The sequence below is a fragment of the Ambystoma mexicanum genome, chromosome 2p (genome assembly GCF_040938575.1).
Source record: "Ambystoma mexicanum isolate Mex_15411 chromosome 2p, UKY_AmexF1_1, whole genome shotgun sequence".
NCBI lineage: Eukaryota > Metazoa > Chordata > Amphibia > Caudata > Ambystomatidae > Ambystoma > Ambystoma mexicanum.
The window spans coordinates 431780266-431794938 of NC_090923.1; positions in this window are offsets into that span (position 1 = coordinate 431780266).

Genomic DNA, 14673 nt, shown 5'->3' on the forward strand with positions numbered 1-14673 from the left:
TTACAAAAACAATTGAAATAGATTTTGCAGTCCCAAACAATGCAGACTATGAATTCAAGAAAGATTTGCAGGCGGCCCAAGGGTGTTGCTAGGTCTGGCAAAGACCTTGGGCTACACTAATGTGAGGACCGTTGGGACTGGGGACTAGCTAGCCTTTTAGTTGTAGCCCCTGAGAGTCTATCTCGGGCTACAGCCAAAAGACCCGGGGCTATAGCCCCCTCAGGCCCCCCACCCCCTAGCAATGCCTCTTGCAGCCCAACCCTTGAGATAATACATTTGAATGCCAGGTAGGCAGGTTGTTTCAAATGAATGACCAACCAGACCATACACACAATATAAATAGGAGACTGGCCTCTGGATGTAGCAATACAAGGTATTAAAGAATACAACTGACATGATCACATGTTTTAGGAAAACTGTGGGCGGGGTGTGCATGTCTCTCGGTTCTTTCATTTGGCCTGTCAAAATTACAAATCTGTCTATTCAGACTCAAAATAGGAAAATAGGAATTATTTGGATCACACAACATTTGGACCAAAATGTATGTTTTGATTACACCATCTATTAACAAGATTTTAGTGATTTGAATAAGGGGTGTGTGGGATGTATTTACCCATGCATCCGAGCCCTACCTCAAAACTGTGCAGTACTGACATGGAAAACATCATGATGGCCAGAGCTTCCCAGAAAATGCACAGGGAAATGCATGAAGAATAGGCTGCCACCCATTTTTGCCGATGTTATGGGCACAGAAGGACACTGCCTAAAACCACCATTGGACTACCCACACAGTAGTCTGAAACCATTGGGAATGGCAATGCTGATTGCCAAAAGCAAACCCATAACTGTTGGGAATTCATTTTCTTAAATCCCAAAAAGGGGTGCAGTACCAGTACTCACCACTATCCAAAAGCCGGCGTTTTAAAACCACCAGATTTTGTAGAAAACTGAATAAATGAACCCAAAGCAAGCCACAGAAAGACTTACTGAGAGGTGGATCCAATGTAAAGTTATATTCTGAAGTGACTTGAAGGTGTATAACAAGACTGGCTGAGCTGTGGATTTCAGCAGTTTAAGTAAATTTGGACTGAAAGACACTACAAATCTAAATGTTCAAATTGACTGAGTGACCTACTTTTGAGTGTCACATAGGTTGAAATTGTTTAAATGTCATAGTTTTAAACTTAGAATCAGCAACCTAGCTGCATATGTAAAAAAATGTCTTGACTTAAACTGGGGAACAGAAATGACATGTAGCTAAAAACTGGCTTAAAGAGATTCCAATTCTGCCTGGCAACTACCCCCATCAGGAGTGAAACTTGAGTCACAGCTGTGTTCCCAGGCCTATCTGCCTTTTGCTGGCCACACTAAGGATATGCCATCTCTCTGATAATTGAATTAAGGGAAGCCCCCACAGAATACAGGAGCTCTGAACAAAGCCCTCTCCTGACTCAGGCAGATGGTTTATTGCAGATATCGTAAAAGTAGCTTCCTCCTGAAGCAAAGGGGAGGGGCACTGCCTGTGAGAGCAAGCTGGCTTGGCAGAACTGGAAAAACCAGAAATTCAACCTTGTGCTGGAGGAAAACCACACCCCTTTGGGGCCAGAACATAACTCTAAAAAGATGAATAACTCATAGAGCGGATATGTGAAAATTTTATAAATGATACCATAATTCTTGTGATTTTTCTGCCCACATTTTAAGAGGTTTTTAGAACCGGTGGCATGTTCAGGGGGGTTTTAGCGGAAAAGAGGATATTACTCAAAATGTGTGCATGTGAAAAATCTGACACTTCACCAGCTAATGTCCATACTCCTTGCGCACATGTGTGTAAATTTGGGGTAATGTACGGTATCGCAAACCAGTTAAAAAGTGCAAAATATTGCCATTTCTGAATGCAAGCTCCCAGGAAGAGCAGAGTTTGAACCGCGGATACCTCCTGTGATATGTGAGGGGTGCGTGTAATTTTAAAACAATATGTACCTCTGCAAATATGTATTTGGTTCAAATCTAGATTTATGTGCAAGTTGACAAGAGGAGTGGACTTTCTGCAGGCTGTAAAATGACATCACTCTGACACAACTTAGCTCCCCCAATCAGGGGAGAAATGAAAGCTTGGCCAATGATAAGTGGAGAGGGGCTGGCTAGTGATGCTGCTCACACACACCCATTTTAAAAACACATAAAAGCAGAGAGACAGGACAGATAGGGACATTCATTTCCATTTGCAGCTGGAAGCTCTGCCAAAATTCCAAACCTTACCTCCATCAAACCTCCAGAGAGCCAACCTTGAGACTTCAATCTATCCAGAACTAGAGACCCAGACCAGACCAGCAGAGTAGAGCTGACCAAATATATCATGACCCAGCTCGTGAGAGATTTTCATGAGAAAAGATCTTTAGACTGGGTCATTGAACAGGCTACCCGGATCTATGAGGTGCAGAAACCGGTAGATAGCAAAAGTAATGCCCAGAAAAACCCCAACGCCAACAACACCCCTGCTGCTGCCAAGGTGGCAGAGGTAAAGGTCACCCCCGTTTTAGATTTGGAGATGGGGGGGCCTAAAAACCTACCTGCACCTAATAATGCTACGCCCAGGAGGTCCTCGGGTCAGTCACAGACAGGGAGCCAGGGAGGCAGCCCCACAAATGGGGTCCCTCGCTCTCCTGATTATGTAAGTCCCCGTTACAAGGGAAATCGACCCATCCTGGGTTATGTGTGGACTCCTCCAGCCCAAGGGGGGGGATCCAGCCAAGCACCTAACCCAGGGAACTTCCCTCCCAACTTCCCACAGGAGGGCAGAAATTCTCCAAATCCTGGGCAGAACTTTTTCCCCAGGTATCCACCCAATTTCCAACCCCAAAATCATCCATCCTTCTTTCCCCAATTCCCTGAGCCCAGACAACCTAATCCGGGAGAGGGGAGGCCAAGGGTGGAGGGGTACCCAAATCTTCCCAACCCGGGGTATTACCAGAGGAGGGACAGCTACCCTTCCCGGGATCAGCCCAGGGGAGAAAACAGGGCCCCGTATCAGCCTGAGCGGGTGTCCCAGTTAGAGCGCCAGGTTCAAAACATGGCGCGGGATCTGGGTCACATACTGAGGGCTCAGCAGAACATTCAGATCGGCGTGCCAGCGCAGAACGCACCCAACTCTGGACCTGGTGCCCCAGAACAATGACGGGGGCAGCACCCCGATAACTCACCGGTTCCCAGGGAGGAGGCACAAGGGGAAGAGGGTTGTAAAGCCTTGGAGGAAGCTTCCTTCCTCACTTGTAAACAGCCCCTGGAAACCCAGGAACCGGAAACAAAATCTCTTGCCCCTGAAAGTCTGCCTCCTAAGGAGCAGAGGGGTGGTAGGAGAAACAAAAGACCCAAACAGACTCAGTTTGAGGAGGAGGTACAGGTCTTCCAATTTGAGGGAGAGGGATCCTCAGAGGATCCTGGGAAAAGGATCTTCTCCTTCAGAGAGGGGGGAACTCCTCCCAAAGAAAAATGGGTCCCTAGGAATGCAAATCCAGACTGGGGAGATGTGGAGACTGAGCTACCGCCGCCCACCATCTCATCCCAGAACCAACCGCAAGAAAATCCCCTGGTTCAAACCCATCCTGGTGACTGCCTCCAAAAAGGGGGGGGCGGCCCAGAACCGGAGCCAGGGGAACCCACAATGGCTCTGATCTCCAGTTGCCAAATTTTTCTTTCAGATTCCCAAGGCTCTCCACAGAATTCTGCCCAAATCTCTTCGCTAGCGATGTCCAAAACCAGAAAGTTAGCCCACCAGTTGTCCAAAAATGTACATTATCTGTGCCCCCTTGAGGAGAAGGAGGGAAGATATTATGCCCCGGTACAAGTACAGGGGCAGGGTACAATTTTGGCACTGGTGGACACTGGATCTCAAGCTACCCTTCTGTCCAGAAGGGCCTTTGACGAACTGAACGCAGGAAGGGGAGAGAATTACCAAATTCCTCTCACCTCTCTTCCTGGGCAACTCCAGAACTTTGAAGGGAAGGAAATTCCCGTCGAGGGGACGGCAGATTTGGACATTAAAATTGGGCGACACAAGTTGAAACACCCGGTCATAGTTGTGACCCCAGAGGGCACCCCTTGTTTACTAGGAATGACCTCCTGAGAAGGTTGTCACCCCTAATAGATTGCATAAACAGGGTCCTCTGGACCCAGACTAGCCGACCAATAAAATTAAAACAGAGTGTCAACCATGTTAGTTTAAACGGCACCTGCCACATGGTTGAACAGAAATCTGACCAAGTAGAATTTCACTTCCAGAATAGCCAAATTCCAGACGTGACAGTAATAGCAGTAGGACAACAGACTGGTGATGCAGGGTCCTCTCTATTTCTGAAAATCAACCTTCCTTCCAGTCTAAAGTGGTACTCCACGCTGGAAGGAAACACTCTGAGATTCTATACTAATCCACAATCTGAAACTCCCACTCCTATAGTCCAGAAAGATGCGAAATCAGCTCAGAGCCTGGCTGATATTCAGCAAATTGGAGAGCAGTTGTTCATCCCTGTCCAATTAAATGATGGGAAGGACTCTGTTCTCGCTCGAGTGTGTGTGAACAACGGTAAGAGCTTCATCAGCGAAGCCATGTTCCTCCCAAAAGATCCAGCCATTCCCACATTCAAACTGATAGACAAATGGGAAATGGACCTGGAAGCACCTAATTCCAAACATCTCCTGCCAAGCAGGTGTATGCTCAAAATCTCCATTGGCAACAAGAGCATAGTCCACAATTGTTGGGTCGTGCGAGACGTCCCTGCCGCCTTTTACTTAGGCAGTGTCATTCTCAATCGCTTTGCCATTAGTTTGGACCTAATAAACTTCAAAGCTTGGTCCCGATTAGCGGATAATCCCATGGGCTTTGATGATCCAGAAAAAGCATTTAGGTCAGCTCAATTGCTACCTTATGCAGTTGAAATTCAGATCAAAGAGGAAGTCACAATCCCAGAAAGGACCCGACAATTCTCCCTGGAATTGAAAGTTAAAAGAGGACAACATTTGAAAAACCCTGATGCTTACATACATCTAAACGCTTCTCTCCAACAGCAAGGGTTGGGGGTAAACCCAACTCCATTAGTCAACATAGAACATGACACCATTCCAATAGAGGTGGATAACAGCGACTTAAAGAGTATTACTCTAGCCGCAGGCACCATTATTGGAATGGCGGTTGATGACCGACATTTTTCCATAGATTTAGGAAATGAACTGTTAGGGCCAATCCCCAAGGACTGCTTTGACAGTGACAGTGATGACAATACAACACCAGACAGGATTTTTACCCGGCATGGGGGGAACTTCCTGGTGTACACTTCCTGCCCCTATGGTAAGGAAGATGTGACTTGTGACTTCAGGAGGGATGAGGTGATTTTCCAAGTCAATGAGGGCTGCCTTTCCCACCTGAAGCCTCCAGTCCAAATCAGCACTCTGACAAGGGACTTCTCCACCCAGCTGGAGGAGGCCGCGGAGATAGCCAAACCAGAAGTCTTTCCAGGCTTCAGGCAGATGGTGGAAGAGAGAGTTAACCTAGCTGATGCCTGTGTGACTCTGGAACAAAAGCAAAAGTTGAAACAAGTTTTCTTGGATTTCCAAGATCTCTTTGCGGTAGACTCATATGACTGTGGTCGCACTGACATCCACACAACAACAATCCCCACGGACCCTGGCATGACTCCAGTGTTTGTGAAGCAATATCGCTTGCCTCTCGCATCAATGGAGTCCCTTACTGAAATAATTAAGAACCTTGAGACCCGGGGAATAATCCGTCCAGTCCACAGCACCTTCAATAATCCGGTGCTGGGAATATTGAAGCCAAACGGCCAGTGGAGACTCTGTGCTGACCTCAGGGAGCTCAACAAATGGGTCCATACTTCCCGATGGCCTCTGCCCTACATTGACCAAGGGCTGGCCCAGATCCAGGGGTCACAGGTATTCACTGCAATAGACCTGACCAATGGGTACTGGACCGTGCCTGTCAGTAGGGAGGACCAATACAAACTGGCTTTTACCTTTGGGGGCCAGCAGTACACCTGGACCCGGACTCCCTTCGGATACCTCAACTCCGGCAATGAATTCAACATTTTCCTACATAAGGCCATGCCCGACCTGGGTGCGAGGGGTAACCTGGCTTATGTAGATGATGTCCTCATCAAAAGTTCATCTGTGGAGGAACACATAGCGGAGATCCGTTATGTTCTGACGCAGTTGAGGGCCGCCGGAGCAAAACTTTCCTTTCAGAAAGCACAGTGGTGTAGAACCCGTGTTAATTTCTTGGGGCATGAGATTACTCCTCAGGGCCTCTGTCCCCAGGAAAAGAAAGTGGAAGCACTTCAGAAACTGAAAGACCCCACAACTCTGCGGGAACTAAGGAGCCTCCTTGGACTGACTAATTACAGCAGAAAGTTCATTGAGGGCTACGCAGAGATCACCAGACCCCTGATTCATCTCCTGAAGGGGGGGGTCAAGTGGGAATGGGGTCCAGAACAAGCCGAGGCAGTAAAACAACTCAAAAGAAGCCTCTCACAAGCGCCTTGCCTAGCTTACCCTGTCAGAAACAAGGAGTTCTTCCTGGAGACGGGGTTCTCTAATACGTGCTTGACGGCAGTATTATACCAAAAGCATGACAAGGTCAATAAAGTAATCTCCTATGCGAGCAAAACTTTATCCTCTGTGGAGGAAAAATTCAACGATTGTGAGAAGGCACTCCTGGCAACGGTGTGGGTATTGAAGAATTACCGCCCGTTTATCCAGGGGGAACACATCATAGTGGAGACTCCACACCAGCCTCTGCAATATCTCCAAAGTGATAGAATCCGGACCGGAAATGTGAGTAATTCCCGAATTACTTCCTGTATTCTGTCAATGCAAGGCTTTCCTGTGGAGGTCCGATATGGCCAAAACAAGAAGAGTCCCCTCGCGCAAGGTCTGGCTGACTTGCATGATTGTGCCAGAGAAAACTGTCTCGAGGACGAAAGTCTAAAAATAAAGGACAACATGGAGGCATACCTTAATTCCCCACACAAAGTCTTTGAAGAAGACAAGTGTGAGGGAATGCCCACTGTCTATGTGGATGGATGCTCTTACCATGTTGACAACGACGGGGAGAAAGAACTGGTGGCCGGCGTAGAGAATGCATGGGTGAATGAGTCCCCAGAACCCTCTGCTGGATACAAAATTGGTCCCCGAAGTAGTCAGGTGGCAGAATTGATGGCTGTACATCAAGCCATCCTCACTGCTGTCCAGCATCAACTCCACGAACTGGTCATAATCACAGATTCGGATTATGTACGGAATGGGTTCGTGGAGCACCTGGTTAATTGGAAAACCAGAGGCATGTTATGTGCTAACAACAAACCCTTGAAACATGGGAAGTTGATCCAAAACATTGATGATCTGGTCACCTCGAATGAGATGACCATCTATTGGAAAAAGATCAAGGGTCATTCCAAAGTAGAGGGACCAGACAAAACTGGAAATGACTTGGCTGATCAGCTGGCCAAAACCGGGGCCATCCAAGGGGATCTAATTGAGATTGAGTCCCTGTTGGGGGAAATCCAGTTCACTGCTATCACTAGGTCCCAGACAAATGCTCACAACGACCTTTCAATTGCACAATGGAGTAAGGAGACCCCTGATGCTGATTTGATTACCGCTCAGAAGGGGGATCCAATTATTGGTAAGTTTTACCAGCACCTTGAGGACCCTGAGAACTTTCCCCTGACGGATACCGATTACATTGGGAAAGAGGACCTAAGAGTGTTGATGAAATGTCCAAAAATGTTCCGGATCCAAGACGGTTTGTTGGTAAGGAAATCCAAAGCTGGCCACGATCAGTGGGTGGTTTCTACCTCATTCCGAAGCCTGATGTTAAGTCACGCCCATGATGCGGCCACTGCCGGTCATAGGGGGTTTCACACAACATTGGAAATCTTAAGAGAGGTTGCATACTGGCCACACATGGGGCAGGACCTCGACCAATACTTGAAGGGGTGTCTTGTGTGTGCACAATTTCAGCCATCCTCCCTCACGCACCGTGCGCCTCTCCAAAAGAGGGGGATGACACTGCCATGGTCAGATTTACAAATCGACTTTGTAGGCCCTGTGATTCGCTCTGCTAGGGGGAATAAGTACATGTTGACTGTGACATGCTTGTTTACCAAGTGGGTGGAATGTCTCCCAGCCCCAAATTGCAAGGCAGAAACGGCAGCTGCCTTGATGATTAACCACATCTTTTCACGTTTTGGTCTACCTCAAAGGATTGAGTCAGACAGGGGTAGCCACTTCACCAGTGAAGTAATGACAAAGATGTGGGAGATACTGGGGGTCAAAAGGAAGTTGCATATCGCTTACAGGCCAGCTTCTTCTGGGGCAGTAGAGAGATATAACCGAACCATTGTGAGCATGTTAAAGAAGTTTGTGGCAGATTCTGGGCCAAGTTGGGATATCCGATTACCTCTGGTCCTAATGGCCATCAGATCTACCCCTTCATCTGCAACCAAAATGTCACCATTTGAGTTGATGACTGGGCGCAAGATGGTGCTTCCGCAGCATTTGCTCTACAGGACCCAAGAGCAGACACTGATAAATGCCTCCACTACTCATGTGGAGAATTTAAGGAAACACCTCCAACATGCTTTTGCTTACGCTCAGCGGAATCTAGAAAGATCAGCTGATAGCATGAAGACCCACTATGAGCTGAAAACTTCCAGGAAGGAATATCAGGTGGGAGACCGGGTCTATCTATACAACTTCCAAAGAAACCAGGCAAAACAGCGGAAATTTTTGCCTACGTGGAAGGGACCCTTTGAGATCATCGACAAAATCTCCCCTGTGGCCTACAAAATCCACATCCCCAAAGGTCCTTTGGCAGCGGGGGAAGACAAGTGGGTCCACATAAACCAGTTGAAATGGTGCCATCCCAGGCACACTCTGCAACAACTGGAGGAATCCTCTGGAATCCTAGCGGGTACTGTCTCAGACTAATTCAGTTCCAACCATAAAACATACCACATCTAGTCTCTAAAATATTGTGATTTGCATGAAACTGTATCTTAGTTATACTGTTTTTTTTTTTCAAAATAAGAATGTAATGTTTCGTTATGATGAAATGCATATGCTGCCCCACTATCTCAACAGTGGTGGAAAAATGTCTATGAATAGGTATTGCCGCTCTTCCTTTGTCGTCCTAGGAGAGATGAAACCATGGAGAATGACCAAGGAGGACGATCCGGAGACCGGGAGCCGAGACGCAACGGGCCCGGGGTACCGCCCAATATTCCCATCAGGACCGGCGAGGAGAACCGATCGATCCGACCGGATGGAGAAAAGATGCTGAACTGTGCCATCTATTGGAAGAAGATGAAGAAACATCCCAGGTCTTGCGAGTCCCATCAGTGAAACCGAATGGCCATCGCAAGAGGGGGGCTTGTGGGATGTATTTACCCATGCATCCGAGCCCTACCTCAAAACTGTGCAGTACTGACATGGAAAACATCATGATGGCCAGAGCTTCCCAGAAAATGCACAGGGAAATGTGAAGAGGGAAAATCGAGACCAAATCCATGCCCCCGCACCCCAAGCGCATACATAGAAGAACACCAGGAAGAACAAGGAGCGCACTTATCATTTGAACCAGGCCCCAGCGCACCCATGGGTGACAAATATGCTGAAACACACCCACTTCACCAACAGTGCAACTTCTATGCTACATTAGAATCAATGCTGCAATATCAGAAGCTACAAAAACAAAAATCCCTGTTTAAAGGCTTGCAAATGCCTATATGAATTAACATGGTCTAAATGCACAGTGTAAAGCTATGTTTCAGGAAAATTACAGCTAAGTTCATTTCACTCACTGAACACTGGCTGCGGGAGCCTTATCAACATTCCTCGCAAAACATTCGAACTGCCAAGGCCGCAAATTCAAGATAAAATTGCTTTCTGCAGACAGAGATTTTTTTTAATTATCCACAAATGCGAATAAATCACGGCAACCCAGTGTGCTTTTTTTTCTTTCTGGGAAAGAAAGACATTTTCTCAAGGACACGCACAACATTGAAACACAACTTGTAACAAGCCAGAGCCCAGGTGCGAACTGCTTGTTCAGCTAAAAGTTATGGGAACAAAGTCACATTGCAACAAGATTAGAATTAGGTAATGGGGGCTGGCACAGCTAAATCAACCCACTGACGCAGGAGGTTAATATCCAATTATCAGGCTCTCTATAAGGGCTACATATGTAACCCACCACTTTGCAGCCAATAACAGGAGGAGATAGGTTTCTGGGAGCTGATCCAATTCTGTGAGGTCAGCCTGCAGTGTGATTATAAAACTTACTTGCAAGACAGCCCCGGGGGAGACGGCGCCTGAACTCGCGATGCACGAAGCTCTGTGCTTTTCTTGGCTTTTTTTCTTTTTTCTTTGCCTAGAAATAAAGCAGTTTGAAACATGCTGCTGCCTGCTTGGGACTCTGTTGCATTTCTGGGGGCCATATGGGAGGTGTTGGGGCCTCCCATAGCTGGTGAGGGTATGGCTGCTGGCCCCCCACTGCCCTGGGGGGGGGGATCCAGCTTCTCCCCGACAAGTTGGTGCCCTCTGTGAGGCCCATTGCTCATTGTAACATGGGTAAATGAGCTCTGCCTGTGCAAGCTCTGCGATGGACTGAGCTCCCTGCCGCCGACTCAAGGAAGCTGTGAGACCCTCGCCTGCACCTGAAGACCACCGGAAAAACGCGTAACCGGCTAAAGGCTTTGGGGGCCAGTTGGAAATACCCCGCTTGAGGGCAGGTGAGAGCCCTGCAGGAGAAGGGGTCCGGTGAAGCGCATTGAGGGGGTGTCCAGCAGCGCTGCAACTGCCAGTGCAGCATAGGAAAATGTAAGTAAACCAGCAACATGGGCTCTGAGGGGGGGAAATGTTTAAAGTAGAAATGTTAAAGTGTTTTTTTTGGGTAGAAACTGAGGGAGGGATTGTAAATTGGGTGGTGGGTGATTATACATTGTCACAAAATTCAGCGCATTGGTAGTGATCGGCACGTGAATTGTAGTTGGGACTGGGGTGGTGGCAGTGGTCCCTTCTTGTGTTTTTGAGCATATTGGGTGGGGTAGTGACTCCCTACACATAGAACAGGAGTGCCGCGCTGATTGGTCTAGAACAGGAGTGCCGCGCTGATTGGTCTGGATGGTGATTTCATGTACGGGGTCTGGATTTCCTATGAATTGACGTTATAGATCAATGAGTAGATGAGGTTCCCTGCTAATTGAGCGTTTAGTTCAGTGAGTGGAAGATAGTTGGCTGGTTAAGGTCCCCTGGTGAGGAGCGTATCACGCACTAGGCGACGCAGTGTGTGCAGTCCAATTATAAGAGTTTATTGTGGTTTACCTTGTTCCAGTTGAGACAGGAAGACAGCTGTGGGGATTGTGGGGTTTTATTTTGGGATTTTTGTGGGGTTGGGAGAAATGGGTTATTGTTCTGTGTATGCACATTTGTCTTTTCATTTGCATTGTGTTTTTAGTTTGGTGACGTCACCTTCAGATTGATGCATAAGGACACAAAGTTTTGATGGTGAGGAGATAGTGGTGTGGTTTTGGATTTGGAGAATAGGTGACCCAGAGGCGGTGTGTGGAAGACACATGCGCAAGATTGTGGAGGTGTGCCGGAGAAGGCAATGGTTTGGTGAAGATGGATTGCACGTGGAGTGCACTGGCTAAGGTGCGGAGCCAAGAAGGCTCACAGAAGTTGAATATTGTTCAATTATCTTCTAACTTTTGCTCCCTGAACAGCGGACTATCGAAATTTTCGAATTGAATAGAGGTAAAATGTATCACACAATACAGAAATGACTCCCCTTCACTTGTTGTGTAGCACACAGCTTCCATGCTGAAATAAGTCAGTAAAACATAGTGTGCAAAGATTCAAAAGTACTGAAGGTAAATTAAAAAGACCATGGCTGCTCATAGGCGGCTTCTCCAGAAGCGTGCAGCAATCGCTAAGGACACACATACACAGCACTTACACGGGAATAGCTTTAAAAGCACATGGCTACAGTTGAACTGTGTGCACGAAGGAAAGGGAAAATGCGAGGGGTCAGCTCATGCTGAACCAGCACGAACAAAGGGAAGAGGGGACTCACCCTTCTGAACCTCCGGGAGTGTAATATTTGATGACACAGGGGCAGAGAAAGGCAGATGAGGACAAGTAGGCACAAAATAAATCATTCAAGCATGCGATGGGAGGGGCAGTTAAAAACAGCTTCAACACACACGCACAAGAATCACAATAGCAGTGTCAACAATCACCACAATATGCACCGCCCATGTGGGGAGGATACATGGGGCAGGATGGGATCATTTCAGCAGACACCACAAGCACCAATGCAGGTACTGTTACCACTACATGTACAGACACAACAAATGACAGCACCACTACCCCAGGACTGACTAGAATGACAACACAGGGGCACTGCACAGCAGCCAGCACCCATACAGAACACTGACACAATAGCAATGGTACCGGTTACATGACTGGGTGGGGTCTTCCTGATGGGGAACAAATCTTTCAAAGGACATAGATTGACATTATACCGCTAATAGGACAGCCCAAGACAAACTTGATTTGACTCACTCTGCCACACACACTCATGCTCCGCTTCACCGACAGAGCGGGCGAGACGCGCGCCGACACACACACTCATGCACACTCAATAATGCAGAGGACAATTGCATAGGGGTGGTGATAGGTATCAAAACATTTTCTTTTCTGGGTGACAGTGGGGCAACTAGGCCATGCATTAGGGAAGAGACATTTGTGACATCATGAGCAATGTGGATATGACCACCTTATTAACAGAGAAATCCTTAACTTGTTAAACACCAGGCATACACATGTTGAAAGTAAGGAAGATTGTTTAAGAATAATGGGGGTGCACGGTACAGAGGGGGGTGCATAATGATAGCGCATCACAAGAGAGTGCATTTAGCTACATTTTGAGCACAGATCTTTCAGTGAGGAGACTGGGCTCATGAATACACGATTAACACAGAACAATTAAATGAGACACACAAGGTGGAAGAAGGTGCACTTGAGGGGGGGGGCTACATTTCATTGACAGTTCACCACAGGAGGAGAGAAATAGGGGTAAAGGGTGGATGATCCATGTTCCCAACAGAATTAATTTGGCGACAAAATAACAGTGCAAGTGGTACTGCCACTAGCGCTTTTGAAAATAACACTGGCACAAATGCATTAGCCAACACACATAGGGAAAGAGGTCATTGCTGCACGAACTGGAGCATAATGGTTGAATTAAAATTTGAGAGCAGATATTGGGGGGAGAAATATATATTGTTTAAATGTAACAGTAATTAGAAATATATATTGTTTAAATGTAACAGTAATTACAGTAGTGGAGTAATAAAATACTAGACTAAATGTGTAATTAACAGAGTAGGTAGGCTTTAAAAAGTGGACATGGGGTGGGATAGAGAGAATGGGAGTAAATTGGTAGCGGATTTCATTAGTACCAGCTTAAAGTGCCTGCAGTTCTCTGCGAGGCACGCCCTGAGAAGTGAGAGAGGAGCCATAGAAAAAAAAAAAAAGTTTTAAAAACCCTGCGATTATCTTAACTAAGTAACATGGTGCACTTAATTTAGAAACACAGCCACCCTATATGACAAATTTACCACCCTGATGTTTCCCTATTTAGCTTGTCAGTGCCTGATGCCCCACGGGACAAAGGCACACACTATAAATAACTTACAACAAAAGCACAGTAAATATAAAGATCCAAAGGCCCATTTGTACACTAGCACCCAAATTGCATATATATGATCCAAGTGTGTAATGAGTATCTTCACATAAATTAAGTGCCTACCAATTTTCTGGGTACATTCCGGATTGTGTAATAATTTACAGTCAGACCGCCATTGAACGCCACCAGGTGGTGACAGGATGGTGCATAGGTGTACCATTGGCTCCTCCCACTAGGACACTGAATAGTGTGAGAGTAGTGCAGAGAGGTTAGGTCAAGAAAATGAAGAATATGTAAATTCTCACGTCTCAAGCGCTTCCATTTCATTTCTCGCCAGATACAAAGGACCCAGGGCAGGCCTGAAGACAACGGACAACCAACACCCAATGGCTATGGACTACAGTGGGACATTTTCCCCTCCTGACAGACTTTGTCAGAAGTGTAAGGCATCAAGCCCTACAAAGCGGTGGCCACCCTGGCAACGAGGGAGCGATGATCAACAGGGCCAACGCAAGAGATTTTCATGAACTGCAAAATAGCACGAACTCTCCCGAGTTAGGGAAACATGGCCATCCCATGGTCCAACGCACACTAGCAACTAGAATAGGGGCCGACACACGCATTTCCAAAGTTTAATTGAGTTTCATATTACATTTTGTGCACCTACAGCTGTAACACTGTTTTGTTTCTTCTCTTTTCCCCGCACATGCAGGTTGTTGCGTATGTATGCTGTTAGAAATGTGTAGGAAATTTCCTTAATGTTATCTTCCGTTAGAAACTGTGAGGCCTACTGATTAAAACATTGTGTAGCATTCCCCACTCAATTGCCCACCCTATCAAGAACCTCAGACCCCTTAGAGCATGTTTCCCTGAAGTATATTTCCTTGCTTCCATTGAATAAACAGCCCAAG